Source organism: Panthera onca, chromosome D1, assembly GCF_046562875.1.
Source record: "Panthera onca isolate mPanOnc1 chromosome D1, mPanOnc1 haplotype 2, whole genome shotgun sequence".
Lineage (NCBI taxonomy): Eukaryota > Metazoa > Chordata > Mammalia > Carnivora > Felidae > Panthera > Panthera onca.
In genome coordinates, this window is record NC_138348.1 from 102,093,895 (window position 1) to 102,106,812 (window position 12,918).

Genomic DNA, 12,918 nt, shown 5'->3' on the forward strand with positions numbered 1-12,918 from the left:
ACACATACCGAACGCGTCCTTTATTCGGGGACCCTACGGGGTCTCCGAATAGAAAGATGGTGTCTGCTTGAAAGGAACTTAGAGGGGGAGACCCGAGAACCAGGATGGCAAATGGGGGTCTGTGTCCTAGTCAATTCTATCAGGTTGGAAGTAGTTGCTTGGAGGCTTGTGCTAAGAAAAATTGGAAAGCCTCATCTAGGTTCAGGAAGAGAACGTAGAAGACAAACGTCATTTAGCGATGCCTACACTGGGTGATGGTATCTGCTGGCCAACCCTGCCAAGGGAATGGAGCATAGTGGGCTCAGTGAAGATGTTTTTTTCCAGCATCTCATGTGCCCAGTCCTGTGCTAGGAGCTTGGGAGGGGGAGATGAGTCTTGAAGCAGACTCCAGTCTAGTGGGAGAAATACGGGACACAGTGATGAAAAACGCTGTTATCCGCACCTGTCTGAAATCCTCGAAGGTGGGGGTGCCGGAGGAGCTCACGGAAAGGAGAGGAAGGTGGACTGCAGTTCTCAGGCGCACTTCCCGGAGTGGCGAGAAGAGGGACCCAGCTAGGTCTACCTGGAACATCAGTATTCCACCATCAAAAGCTGTTCTTGATGAGCAGGTGAGAAAGGAGAGACCAAGGAAGACAGCGAAGCCCAAGTGAACCGGTTTGTTCTTCCTACTTTTAGCTCTCTCCGCCCCCTTTTTCCTCAGAAGCCTCTGGGGCAGAGGGGGGTGGTGGGGCCAGTTGGGGGCGGGGGTGCTCCCAGCCTGCCTGAGCTGGTGCATTTCAAAGCGCTGCCTGGGTGGAGAAGCTGTTCTGAGAGAAGCAGCGGTGTGACCCTGCTCTTGCAGGCATGTGATGAATATTTCATAGCCCAGATGTAATCCTGTCCACAATTTTCTCTCCTTCCGGCTCGCCAGCACCCCTCTCCTCACGGTCCTCCACCTCTACCCCACCCCAGTCCCCAACCGTTCCCAAGTCAGGAAAATCAGTCAAAACATTTATCAAGAATCGGTATGAACCAGCCAAGCACTGTGAAGAGCTAATCTGTGCAGAGCTAATAAGAATGAACAAAGTCACCACAGACTTCGCCATGGGCATCGCTGATAAGGATTTGTCAGAAGAATTGCAGGTAAGATCTGAACAGCCCCGGGAAGTGGAATGCAAATGCCTGGCTTCCCATCCTCTCTCCCCGTGCCCCCTTGGAGCAGACCGGAGCCTTGAGAACAGAGGCAGAAACTCACCCAGGAGCGGGGCAGGCAGGCAGGCCCGGATGGGACATGGAAATGTGGAAGGAGATGAGCAGAGCCAGCCTGAGCATGCACCAGGATGGGGAGCAGGGGCGGGTGGGCAGTCGAGGGAAGGGGAGGAGGAGGAAGCCAGGAAGACCTTCCGTGTTCCCTTCCTTGGCACAGGGAACCCGGTAGGCAGGCGGTGTGCTGAAATCAGATGGAGAAAATAAGATCCCACCCAACTGGAAGCAGCCGAGGACTGCAGGAGGGTTTTGAGAGTGCCCACCTGGAAAGCTGACGCTGTAAGCGGCGGCCGGCGGGAGGGCGGCAGAGTTGCACAGCCATGGGGATGAATCCCAGTTCGAATGGTCTCCAGCCGTTGGGACCTTGAGAAAGTTGCTGAACGTCCCCGAGCCTCAATCTTCTCCCCGGTACGACTAGTACTACTTGCTTCCTGGGGCCACGTGTGAGGGTGACATAGGGTAATGTCCGTATGGGCATGGCACAGTGCCTGGCACAGAGGAAGGCTCCCACATGTTAGCTATTATTTTAGTTTTAGTTTTAGGGACAGTTCTGCCTAAGAACCTGTGAGCTAGTGGCATCAGCAGACTATACGGTCACAACCTCCCGATTCTGTTGTAGCACCAAAGCAGCCATAGATGGAACAAGCGTGGCCGTGAATCAATAAAGCTTTATTTATAAGAACAAGAAGCCAGCTGTGGGTGTGTGATGGTCTGTGGGCCATCGCTCCCCATCCCGGGTGTAATTGATTTTCAAACTACTCAGTTGGCAAGTCTTGTAGGGACATCAGAGGGAGGCCACGGGTCAGGCTGCCTTTGAGCCGATGTGCCTCCTGCAGAGGCTGGAGGGAGATGGAGGAGTGAGACCCCCAGTTTGCAGACGCTGTGCTGTAGGGCATGGGTGGGGGGCAAAATCTAATATATCTCTGAGAGGATTTCCCTATAAATGAGACATTACTGCCCTGACTGCGTTATATGTTTCCCTCTATGCATCTTCACTGCAAAGTTTATTGTGGGGCCGATGCATTTTTACTGCATCTCCTAAAAGTAGACACATTTTCATCTTTTTCTTGAAATACATATCGTTAAATCTCTCTACCAATTCCTTCTGGCTTATTGGACTTGGGAGCAAGCTGTGAAGAATGATTTGTTTTCAGGCCACAAAGCCACCCCCAAGACAGGCCTCTGTCACACCCCTACAGCCACGGGGGAGAATGGAGGTAGGGAGGGCGGGAGGCTTTGGTGGGGGTTGTAAATGAGGTTTTTGAATAACATTGGTTTCTGTTCCCTCACATGTTTTAAAACCTGATAGTTTTCTCAAGTGCTGAACTTGCCACTATCCCACTGCAATAATATTGTCTCGCATTTGTGTGGGGCTTTACGGCTTAGAAAATGCTTTCAATCTATGTATTATCTTTCGGTCTTCACCACCACCCCGTGAAGTCAGTAGATGGGGAAAAATCATTCCTGGGCCACAGAAGGGATAACTGAGACTCAGAGAAGCAAGTCTAGGACCCTTGGACACTTGTTCCAGATCAGAAGAGGTAACGGGGCTGGGGGGGGGGGGCGGGGTGTGGCGGTAGTAGGCGGATATGCCCTGCAAAGATGTCAGGTTCTAATCTTGGAAGCCTGTGAATGTTTCCTATTTGGAAAGAGGGTCTTTGCGCATGAGCTTCCGTGAAGGATTTTGAGATGGGGAAGTCATCCTGCATTTTCTCAAGGGGACCCTAGCTGCGATCGTAAGTGTCCTTATAAGAGGGAGCCTGCGGGAGATTGTACATGTGCACAAACACACACGCACACGCACAGCAATGTGAAGACAGAGCAGGGAGAGACTTGAACATGCTGGCCTTGACGACTGGAGGGGTGTGGCTACAAGCCAAGGAGTCCCAGAAGCCACCAGAAGCTGGAAGAGCCAAGGCACAGACTCCTCCCCACCCCTGCCCCGCCCTGAGGGACACCTTGATTTCAGCCTAGTGGTGTTGATTTCAAAGGTCAGACCTCCAGAATGATGAGAGAATACGTTTCTGTTGTCTTAAGCCACCCAGTTGGCCCTACTTGTTACAGCAAGAGAAGCTACAGGACACTCGCACAGGCAGCAGGGCAGAAGCTGGGAAGCCAGACCATGTCTGTGGGGAGTCAGATGCAGATCTCCCCACCGTAAACTCCACCGCACCATCCATCGGCTTGGGGAAGGGCCCCTCCCTCAGAAGACGGGTCAGGTTGGTAGGGATGATGCTGAGCTCAGCCAACCAGTTGATATTACCTGGGCCTTCACTGGGCTGCTTGGAACTGTGGCCTTAGCTGAGAAGTGGAAGCTGTGGCCCATGCCCTCAAGACGTGCACAGGCTGGCTGGGGAAGCCACACACGGAGGCACGAAACAATTAACAAATGGAACAGGACAGGGCATGATGAAGTACCTGCCTGTGAAATAGGCACCTTAACTCCTGACTGTGTCAAGTTTCTAGCACAGGCTGGAAAGTGCTCTGGCTTCTCTGTAGATGGTCCAGGCAGAGGACCTAACACCCCATGACTCCTGTGTTCCCCCAGGGACTCTGCAACGCTTTGTGTTAAGCATACTGTTGGTGTGAAAGTACTCTGTAATGTAGGCGCCTACTTCCTGTAGTGAGAACAAAAGTGGCCACATCCAGGCAGAATCAGCGACCCCATGCTAAATGTCCGGCATCCCTGTCCTGAGCTTTCCTTAGGGGCGGGGATGGGGAGGATGACATTAGGTGTGGTCTCAAGAGGAGATTGGGGCAAGAAAGTGAAAATAAAACAGAATTGATTTCTTGTGTCTAATAGAGTTTTTCTCTTTCGTTTTTTCCTGAAACCACATTTGGCATATGTAATAAGACGCTGTCTGAAGCCGCTCCGAGGAGTTGGAACCTAACGGAAGGAATGGGATGGGAGACCTGGCTTCATTTGAATTTCCCCCAGAGCTAACAGCCTTCCTCCCAGAGTCCCAGGGAGGGAGGGGCTCAGCCTCACCCAGCGAGGACCGCCCTGACGTCCACCCACTTGACAGCCAGTTAGGACAGCCCACCCCTCTGGTCCACCTCCTGGAAAGTGGGCATAACTTCAGGTTGAACCCGAAATGTAAATATCCTAATTGGCATCTTATTAGTACAAGCAGAAAAGCCCATTGTTATGGAAGAGAAATCTCCCAATCCCCCACCAATTAATCTTTAGCTACAGGAGGCTCGTGCTCACCATATCAATGGGAGCTGGGGCTCAGGAGTGAGCTGCGGAAGAGGGGACAGTGACAGCAGCAGGTGTGACTGCAGAATCTCGGAGCTGGAGAACACCGTCCTCATGGGGTTAATAGTCTGGCCACCCCCTGGGGAGTGTCCCTACGGTGAGAACACCTGCTGGTGGTCCATCCACAGGGAAGCTGCCGTGGAGGAGAGGACACGGGTGGTGGAGGATTGTGGTGGACATTTGTTTTGTTCTTTCCTTTGTGGGGCCTCTGCAGCATCGAGCTGCTTTGCTAGTCGTATGGGGATTCCCCGTCATTTGAGTCGTGGCGGGAGGCAGACTGTGCTTTCCTCTGAAGGAATGGAAAATTCCCACTACTTGCTTTCCAAGCAGGGCTCACATATGCCCCAGGCTGGGCCAATCTGGCGCTCCCACTCTCAGCTGACCAACCCAGGAGGCAGATGGTGGCAGGGACATGTGATTCCAGTGATGGCCACTAGTGAGATTGCTGGTCCCATCCGTGGGGTAGGAGTTCTATTCTGTGACCCGATTTTGCTGGTGCTCCTGGCCGCAAAGTCTATCTTCCCTTTACCCATTTTCTTTCTTTAAAAAATTTTTTTAAGTTTATTTATTTTAAGAGAGAGAGAGAGAGAGAGCGAGTGCACTAGCAGGGGAGGGGCAGAGAGAAAGAGAGACAGAATACCACCAAGTAGGCTCTGCGCCAGCAGCACAGAGCCCAATGGCAAGGCTTGAACTCACAAACTGTGAGATCATGACTTGAGTGGACATCAAGACTCAGACGCTTAACCAGCTCGCCACCCAGGCGCCCTTCTGTCTTCCCTTTGCCCATTTTCTAAGCCTCATTTTCTGATGACCTTCCTGATAACTGGGAACCATTGGACATCTTTTAAATAAATTCATTTTCTGCTTAAATCTGCCAGGAATCTGTTCTGTTGCTTGGAAATAACACACCTGACTACAAAACTACATTTTATGGGTCAGAACAAGAGGTGAGGAGGGAAGTTCAGATTTCTGGAGAGGCTGGCATGGGCTGATCTCAGAAATTGTTTCATTTGATCCTACAAGACCATTTGAAACACCTACTGAATCATTTCCTTTATTTTACCAATGAGGAAGCCACGGGCACAGAGTGTTGGCCATCTGTAGGTGGTAGAACTGGGTTGAAGCCAAGTAGCTGTGCTCCATTTCTCTGGGTTCCTCCTCTTCCTCCTCCTCCTCTTCTTCTTCTAATGTTTATTTATTTTTGAGAGAGAGAGAGAGAGAGACAGAGCACGAGAGGGAGAGGGGCAGAGAGACAGAGCCAGAATCCGAAGCAGGCTCCAGGCTCTGAGCTGGCAGTACAGAGGCAAAGGCAGGGCTCAGACCCACGAACCATGAGAACATGACCTGAGCCTAAGTCAGACGCTTAACCCATGGAGCCACCCAGGCGCCCCATCCCCATCTGGGTTCTTGCAGAGGACCATGCTGCTGGAGGTGCCCTGGCTAAGCAGAGTGGGCTTTGACCTATTGGAACATATCCTTCTCTGTGTGGGTCATCTCTGCTCATCCTGTAAGGCTTTGAGATACACTTTTCCCGGGAAGTTCTCCAGGATCCCCTACCCTCAGGTCAGACTTCTGGTCCTCCTCTCTGTTCCCATGGTGTGTGAGATGGTAGGCTTTCCTAGCGTGGATCCTGCTACTTAAGTGCATGCCACTTAAAGACGCAGTTCCTCCAAGATGCTGGATGCTCGTCGCCTTTTCCAGGGACTGAGAGAGACCAAGAATGAGGTTTTATCTTATTGGGTCTTCTAGCGTTAGCATCTGACACAATGCCTCACCCTCCTTTTGGTGCTTAAGACATGCTTATCAAATTAAATTAATAATGACCCAAGTCTGGGCAATACTTTAAACTGAATATCCCTACAAAATTTTTCCCTACGACAGGCACCACCTGATCCAATAGGGGGAACCCTCCCCCCCTTTGTTTTTTAATGATAGAACCCAGAGACAGGAATGATCAGTCTGTGTATAGACCTCTTCCCTAATTAGGCTCTAAAAGTTCAAGGACCAATTGAGGGCTCCTCATTCCCTCTATGCCTCCTTTGGTCTCAAGGCTGCTCATTAGTGAACACCTGCTGAGGGGCTAAGGTAGTGATGGTGGCTGCACCTGCCCTGTCTCCATCCTGTCCCACCACTGGCTTTGTAGTGGGTCACATGCTTGGCTGTACGTGATAGTAAATGCCCAGGGTGCATTCCACATCTCCTGTTTCCCGCAAGTGTCTCCTGAGAATGACCCAGCTTGATGCACTTTTCTGGAATGTTAGTTTTAAGAAAAGATACTAGGGTAAAGGTCAGCAGCTTGCATATGGATGGTGAGGGTGGTTGGGGTGCTTCCCATGGGCTCAACCAGGCCTCCAGCTCCCATGTGGAGCTATATTAACAAAATGCTGATTGGAAGAGACATCTTGCCTGTGGGTGAGCTGCCTGAGCCACTTGGCTCCAGGAGGCCATATTTGTATTCAGAACAACTTGGATCAGGTGAGTACTCCATAAACATGACTCAGAAGACCATTCTGGACCACCTGTTCTGCATCAAGTGGTGGCCTTGGGAGTTAGCTCTTGTCTGAGAGAACTTCCCTCCATTTCATTATAAAACTTGACTTTCTGTGGCCCAAGGTCCCCACCTGCCTGGAGCTCAACTGACTGAGGGGGGAGAAGACTGCCCTTGGATTGTTCTCATCACTAAATAATTTCCAGCCAGCTATGTGGGAGCCTCGGAACCACGCGAAGTGTTGTCTGGAGAAATCTTGCCCAGATATAACATTGAGACAACATTTAAAACCTCATTTAAGTGAACACAAAGAGAGGGCTCCTGGGTAAAAGAGACTTAATTAATCTCGTTTCTGTGTAGATACTTTTAATTAAATGTAACTCCACATTCCTTCCAAGTAGATTGGAAGGGCCGAGCAGCCTTGCAACTTGGTGGGGCTGGGTTGAGGGAGGCCAGCAAGTGGGTTCAGGCAATCAGAGATGCTGTGGAGGCTGGAAACCCAGGACGTGGCCCTGCCTCCTCCCTCTCTCCATCCCTGAAGCTAAATGTGCCTCCAAACTTTAGTCCACCTTCCCCATCATCTCTTGGGTGCCTCCTTCTCTTTTCATTCCACAGCATCAGCTCTAGTGCAGGCCTTTGCCATTTCTCTCTTTGGAATGCTGGACAGTCATCTCCTAACTGCTCTCCTCTCCTCAATCCCTTTCCATCCACCTTTAGTCAGTTCACCCGTTCGCCTCAGTCAGTCGCTGAATGACTTCTTAGAACCCCAATTCCATTTGGATGTGACTCTCCTGGTTAAGAACTCAAAATAACTTCTGCTATTCTGATTAAACAGAAGCTCTTGCTCTTGGCATAGCCAGAATATGGTATCTCAGAAGGCTGGTCAAATTTAAGAGTGGCTGTAGTGTCTGGAGAAGGAGACGAAGTGGGGTGGGTCCAAGAAGAAATGTCCTGGAGAGAAACAAACCACAGTCAGAAAGGCCATACACAAGTCAGTCTGAAGAGTCTGGGCATAGCTGGGGAGTTTGGACCCGGGGCTACAGGAACTGAGGAGACGAGAAGAGAGGCAGAGTTCCAGTGGCAGGTGAAACCCTGAGAAATTCCAGGAGGCTGTGAGAGGTTAGCCACAGGGGATTCGTATAAGATAATCTGCTGTCTTGGGCAGAGAGGAGGGACTAGTTGGGTGTGGACTAAGAATAACGTTATGGTGGCAGCAGAGGCCGGCTGCTCTCAAGTACCAGCTTCCTCTCCTCGTCCCAGTGCATAGTTCAACAGACATCTCTATCCTCCCCAACTCCTCTACAAATGAATGGGACCATTTCACTGAGTGTTGGCCAGTGAGATGTGGCTGGAATCGATGCATGCCACTTCCAGACGCAGCCCTGAGAAGCTCTTATGGGGTCTTCCACACTATCCTTTTTGCCCAACACCTGGCTGGATGAAGTGGGTCCAGGGGAGAACTCAAAGGCAGAATGACTTTAGATAAATGGCCTCTGAGTCCGCCTCTCCTCTCGTCTCTGCTGCCATTTTGGATTGTGACACGGTTGGGAAATAAACATGCACTATTCAAGCCCCTGAGACTTGGGGACTGTTTGAGATAGCACTTAGCCTCTCCCGACTCATGCAATAGGTATCCTGCCAGGAGGGACACCTAGAAGAAAAAGAAGCATGTAGACTTTACCGCAGTCAGCCCCTCCAGTGAGGGCCCTTGAAGATTGCTCCACAAGGAGAGGGCCACCTGTCAGCATTATCGGTATCTCTCGGCCCTGCCTTCCTGCTCCTCTGTAACCCTGAGGAGGTCCCTGATGACCAGGAGAAGAAGCCTGGGCCAGGCCCTGCCTTGCTAGGGAGGGTTGCCATACTGTAGCGGTCAGATTTCCGCTGTGATAATGCTGCAAAACTACAGGTTTTCAACAAGCAGTTCTATTTCTCACTCACAGGTATGTTTGTTGACGAGGGTGGCAGGCCTGCTCCGGGCCGAGGACTGTGTTCAAATCTGTTCCACGTGTCTGTAATTCTGGGATCAGCAGCCTCATGGCAGATGGCAGAAGCAGAAAAACCACTGAGCCAAACTGCATAAGCACACTTAAGCTTCTGCTCATGATACATCTACCAACATTTCATTAATCAAAGCAAGATGGAAGCATCGAGCCAGTCGGGTGGAGATGTTTACTCTGTAGACGGTGAGCCATGGCAGAGTACGAAGGGAAGAATGGTGGACAAACCACGTACTGTACCACAAGCCCCATCTCTGACAAGGCGCCGGCCTGCCTAAAATCCAATGTCCCTGGGCCTGAAGGACTGTTTGTTTAAGTGAATGATGCAAGGGGCTTCAGAGATCTGGAAGGATTGCCTGGCTGTTTGGGGCAATGGGAAGGGAAATTGGAGTCAAAAGCCTTAGTTTCTTGTCCCAGCGGCTAAGTGACCACGAACCTTTGGCAAGTCACTTGTCTCTAAACAATTTACTTATCTGGGATGAGAGAGGTAGGCAGGGTGATGTCTTTGTCCTTTCAAGGTCATACCCCTGGAGACCCTAAGAGACCTCTCTCTGTGATCCTAAGCCACGATCTCTGAGATCCTATTGTCTGCAAGTCGGGCAAAGCCCCGGCACAGAATCTGGGAGAAGATGGTTTTTGCAGAACCCTCCCCGGAGGGACAGTGGGGAAAAGAGGAGGCGGGGAGAAGACTCAAGTATATTTCTCTGTGCACTTCTAAAAGCCCTTAGATCAGGCTGCTCAGGGCCTGATAATTTTTCCATTAAGAGGAAATAATTTTCTGGGTCTGTTTTGGTTGTATTTATCTGCAGTTGACAGCATCAGCTGCTGCAGCCGTGACATGCCGCCTGTCCCCCAGACCAGGCATGTACTTGTGGGGAAAAGAGAGGGGCAGAGGTCTCAGTGTCTCCTGGCCTGGACAAAGGGAGCAGGCAGCCACAGCAGGACCCCGGGGATACATCTCAGATGACCCGGCTGTGACCTCAGCCACCTCCCACTCCATTTTCTTCCCTGAAAAAAGAAATGTAAACAATAGCCCAACTAAGAAACCCACCACTGTGCTATCTCCGCCCCGGCCCCCACCTCCTGCCTATCGCTTCTTCTAAGCCAGCTTGACAATAACCATTCATCACAAAAAAGAAAACAAAGTACGGAGAAACAAAAACCAATCTAAGGCCGCAAATTGACGTCAAACTTTGAAAAATGGACTGTGAGATGGCGGTACGGTGAGCTCTTTCTACTTTCCAGAGCAGACGGGGCTGGGCACCTCCTGTCACAAACCCTCACGATCCCAAGTTCAACTTGGAGGTGACTACAGTCCAGGGAGCAGATCTGACTTTGTGAGGTGACATTGGGATGAGGAGGGCTGTTAGAGACCAGCAGGGATCGCGGCAAAGGAGAGTCACCTCTGATGTTGAGAGGACGTATGCCCACCCTGGGTGAGGGTCTTGAGTGGGTTTGGGCGGGGGAGAGGGTGGTGCTGGCTCTGTGCCATCCTTCTGGATTCTGCTCCCTGTAGAGCTGGCAGATTGGCTTCAGGAGACACTGAGGAAGGAACAAATCCCAGATTTTCATACTTGGCACTTGCGCGTACAAAGGGCTTTACCAAGTTCAAAGCGTTTTCATGGGCATGATCTTATTCGAGCAAACCTGGGATACACACGGAGCAGCCTATGCCGTTTGCACAGCTGAGGGAAGTGAGGTGTGAAGCAGTCTGTGACTCACCCGAACTCACACAACTTTAAGTGACATGGCTGGACTTGAACCTAGGTCTTCCTGGCTCCAGAGCTGACGATCTTTCTCTTTGGGATACTTTGAGCTGGCAGGAAGGAGTATGAGGCATCACCATACTATCACTGAATGCGTTTGTTTTATTTTGGGAAGGGGAACCTCCAGGCCAGGGAGGAAAGCTGACTTAGCCACAGTCATGGGTGGGGGTTCTGGGTCCAGCCTGGTTCTCCTGATCCCTAACCAGGCAGTGACAGCGTATGGCTGTGAAGTCTCAGTGAAGACTAGGAATTCTACCATGGGATTCCCCTGGGAAGCACCTGAGACCATTGGTGGGGGCCAGATGGGACAGTTTGCTCCTGGGCTTTGTCTGGGGTCATAGAACCGATTTGTCCTCTAGACCAGGCCTGAGGCAGCTATAGGATGACGGAAGTCTGGGAGGAATGGCGCCTGGCTCCCAGCTAATAATGTGTAAAGAAGGGTTGTTCTGTCCTCTCGGGAAGCCACTTTCTTCCCTCCCTTCTCCTCCTCTTGGAATCATCTACCTACTCTCGAAGACTGTCACCCCGTGCCCTTGGCCTGTTCTTTTTTTTTTTTTTAAATATGAAATTTATTGTCAAATTGGTTTCCATACAACACCCAGTGCTCATCCCAACAGGTGCCCTCCTCAATGCCCATCACCCACTTTCCCCTCCCTCCCACCCCCCCATCAACCCTCAGTTTATTCTCAGTTTTTAAGAGTCTCTTATGGTTTGCCCTTGGGCTGTTCTAAGATGCTCAGGACTCCCTAGGGCCCTAGACTGGGTCTTATCCAGTCAAGGAGCACCAGATACTGTGGGCATCCCCCAGCCCCTCTCTGCCTACCAGCAGGCTCTCTTCTCATGATCCATTTCCTCAGGGCCTGCACTCTGTGAGAGGATCCAGCTAATCTGACAGGCTTAGTGAAGGCAGACTGCCTGGGTTCAAATCCGGGTTCTGGCACATATTAGCCCCGTATCCCTGGGCAAGTTAATTAACCTCTCTTAGCTTCTGTTTCCTTATCTGAGAAATGAGGATAATAATACTTACTTCATAGGGTTATTGGGAGTTTTAAATGAATGTGTGTAAAGAATTTAGCACAATGCCTGAAGCATAATAAACATTCAATAAATGTTAGTTATTTTTAGTTTTTAAACCTATTTGTGCTCCTGTCTTGGTGGAGGCTAATGACTCACTCCAAAGTTAAAATAGATGTGTTTTTGCGGAGATCTAGTTGAGGAAAGGGCTTACCAGAGAGGTATGGTGGTATTAGCCCCCAGGACACTCCTCCGTGGGAGAGACCCCTCCTGAGTGGTGGAATCGCCCAGTAACCCCCCTCAGGGCGCGTCGCAGGATCCAGACGTGGATCACGAGCTGGACATTCGGATCTATTTGCCACAATCCTCATTTGAACTAGAACTCACACCGCTCAACTGAAGCATGGACCAAATGGTTGTAGAACCACAGCCAGGTGACAAAGGGGATGTGGGTCGGGGAGTGAAGCATGAAGTGTAACAGGTCCCCAAGGTCTTGGTGTCATCTCAGCAGGGCAGTCGTCACCTGATGGCAAAGCTCACAGGTGACTGACACTCCAGGACTTGCCCCCACCCCCATCTATTAATAGTGTGATGTTGGAGAAGCTATTCCCTGTCACTGAGCGTCTGTTTCCTCGTTGGGATAAAATCAAAATTGATAATGTACATAGAAAGCACTTTATAAATGACAAGTGAATGTATTTTCTTTTTTCTTTTCCTTCTTCTTCTTTTTTTTTTTTTTTTTTTTTTTTTGGCACAGCTGTCATTTGAAATCAAGTAACTTCAAGATTTGGAAAATCTTGGAAACTCTAATACTTTGGAGCTCTGTGGCCTTGCTGTTCTTGTCTGAGCTGTGGTTGTGCAGAGCAGAGATCCCTAGAAGGACACTCAAGCGTGTGTGAAAAGTGGGGAGAGGCGGTGGACGAGCCAGAGAGCCACAGGTGCCGAGAGGAGGGGCCTCAGTGCTGCCAGGCTGTGTGGGGAATTCAGGTAAAGGGGAGTCTGGGGTCGCAGCAACCCCTGGGAACTGCTTCTCTGTCCCCCTAGGGCAGCCTGATTTTTCTCTCAGCATCGGCTTTTCTGTGTGCACCTGCTCTGTATTCTCCCCAGTCGGCTCGTACTGCTTACTCACCATTTCTGCTCACCTATAAT

The 12,918-nt window shown here is 50.7% G+C and overlaps 1 long non-coding RNA gene across 1 annotated transcript; it reads left to right on the forward strand.

The window, feature by feature from the left end:
- Nucleotides 1-738: 738 nt before the first annotated feature.
- Nucleotides 739-5,640, forward strand: LOC132662289 (uncharacterized). Its single transcript, XR_009602562.2, has 3 exons — nt 739-1,122; nt 2,686-2,786; nt 4,100-5,640. It is a non-coding gene; the product is annotated as an uncharacterized LOC132662289 (long non-coding RNA).
- Nucleotides 5,641-12,918: the final 7,278 nt, after the last annotated feature.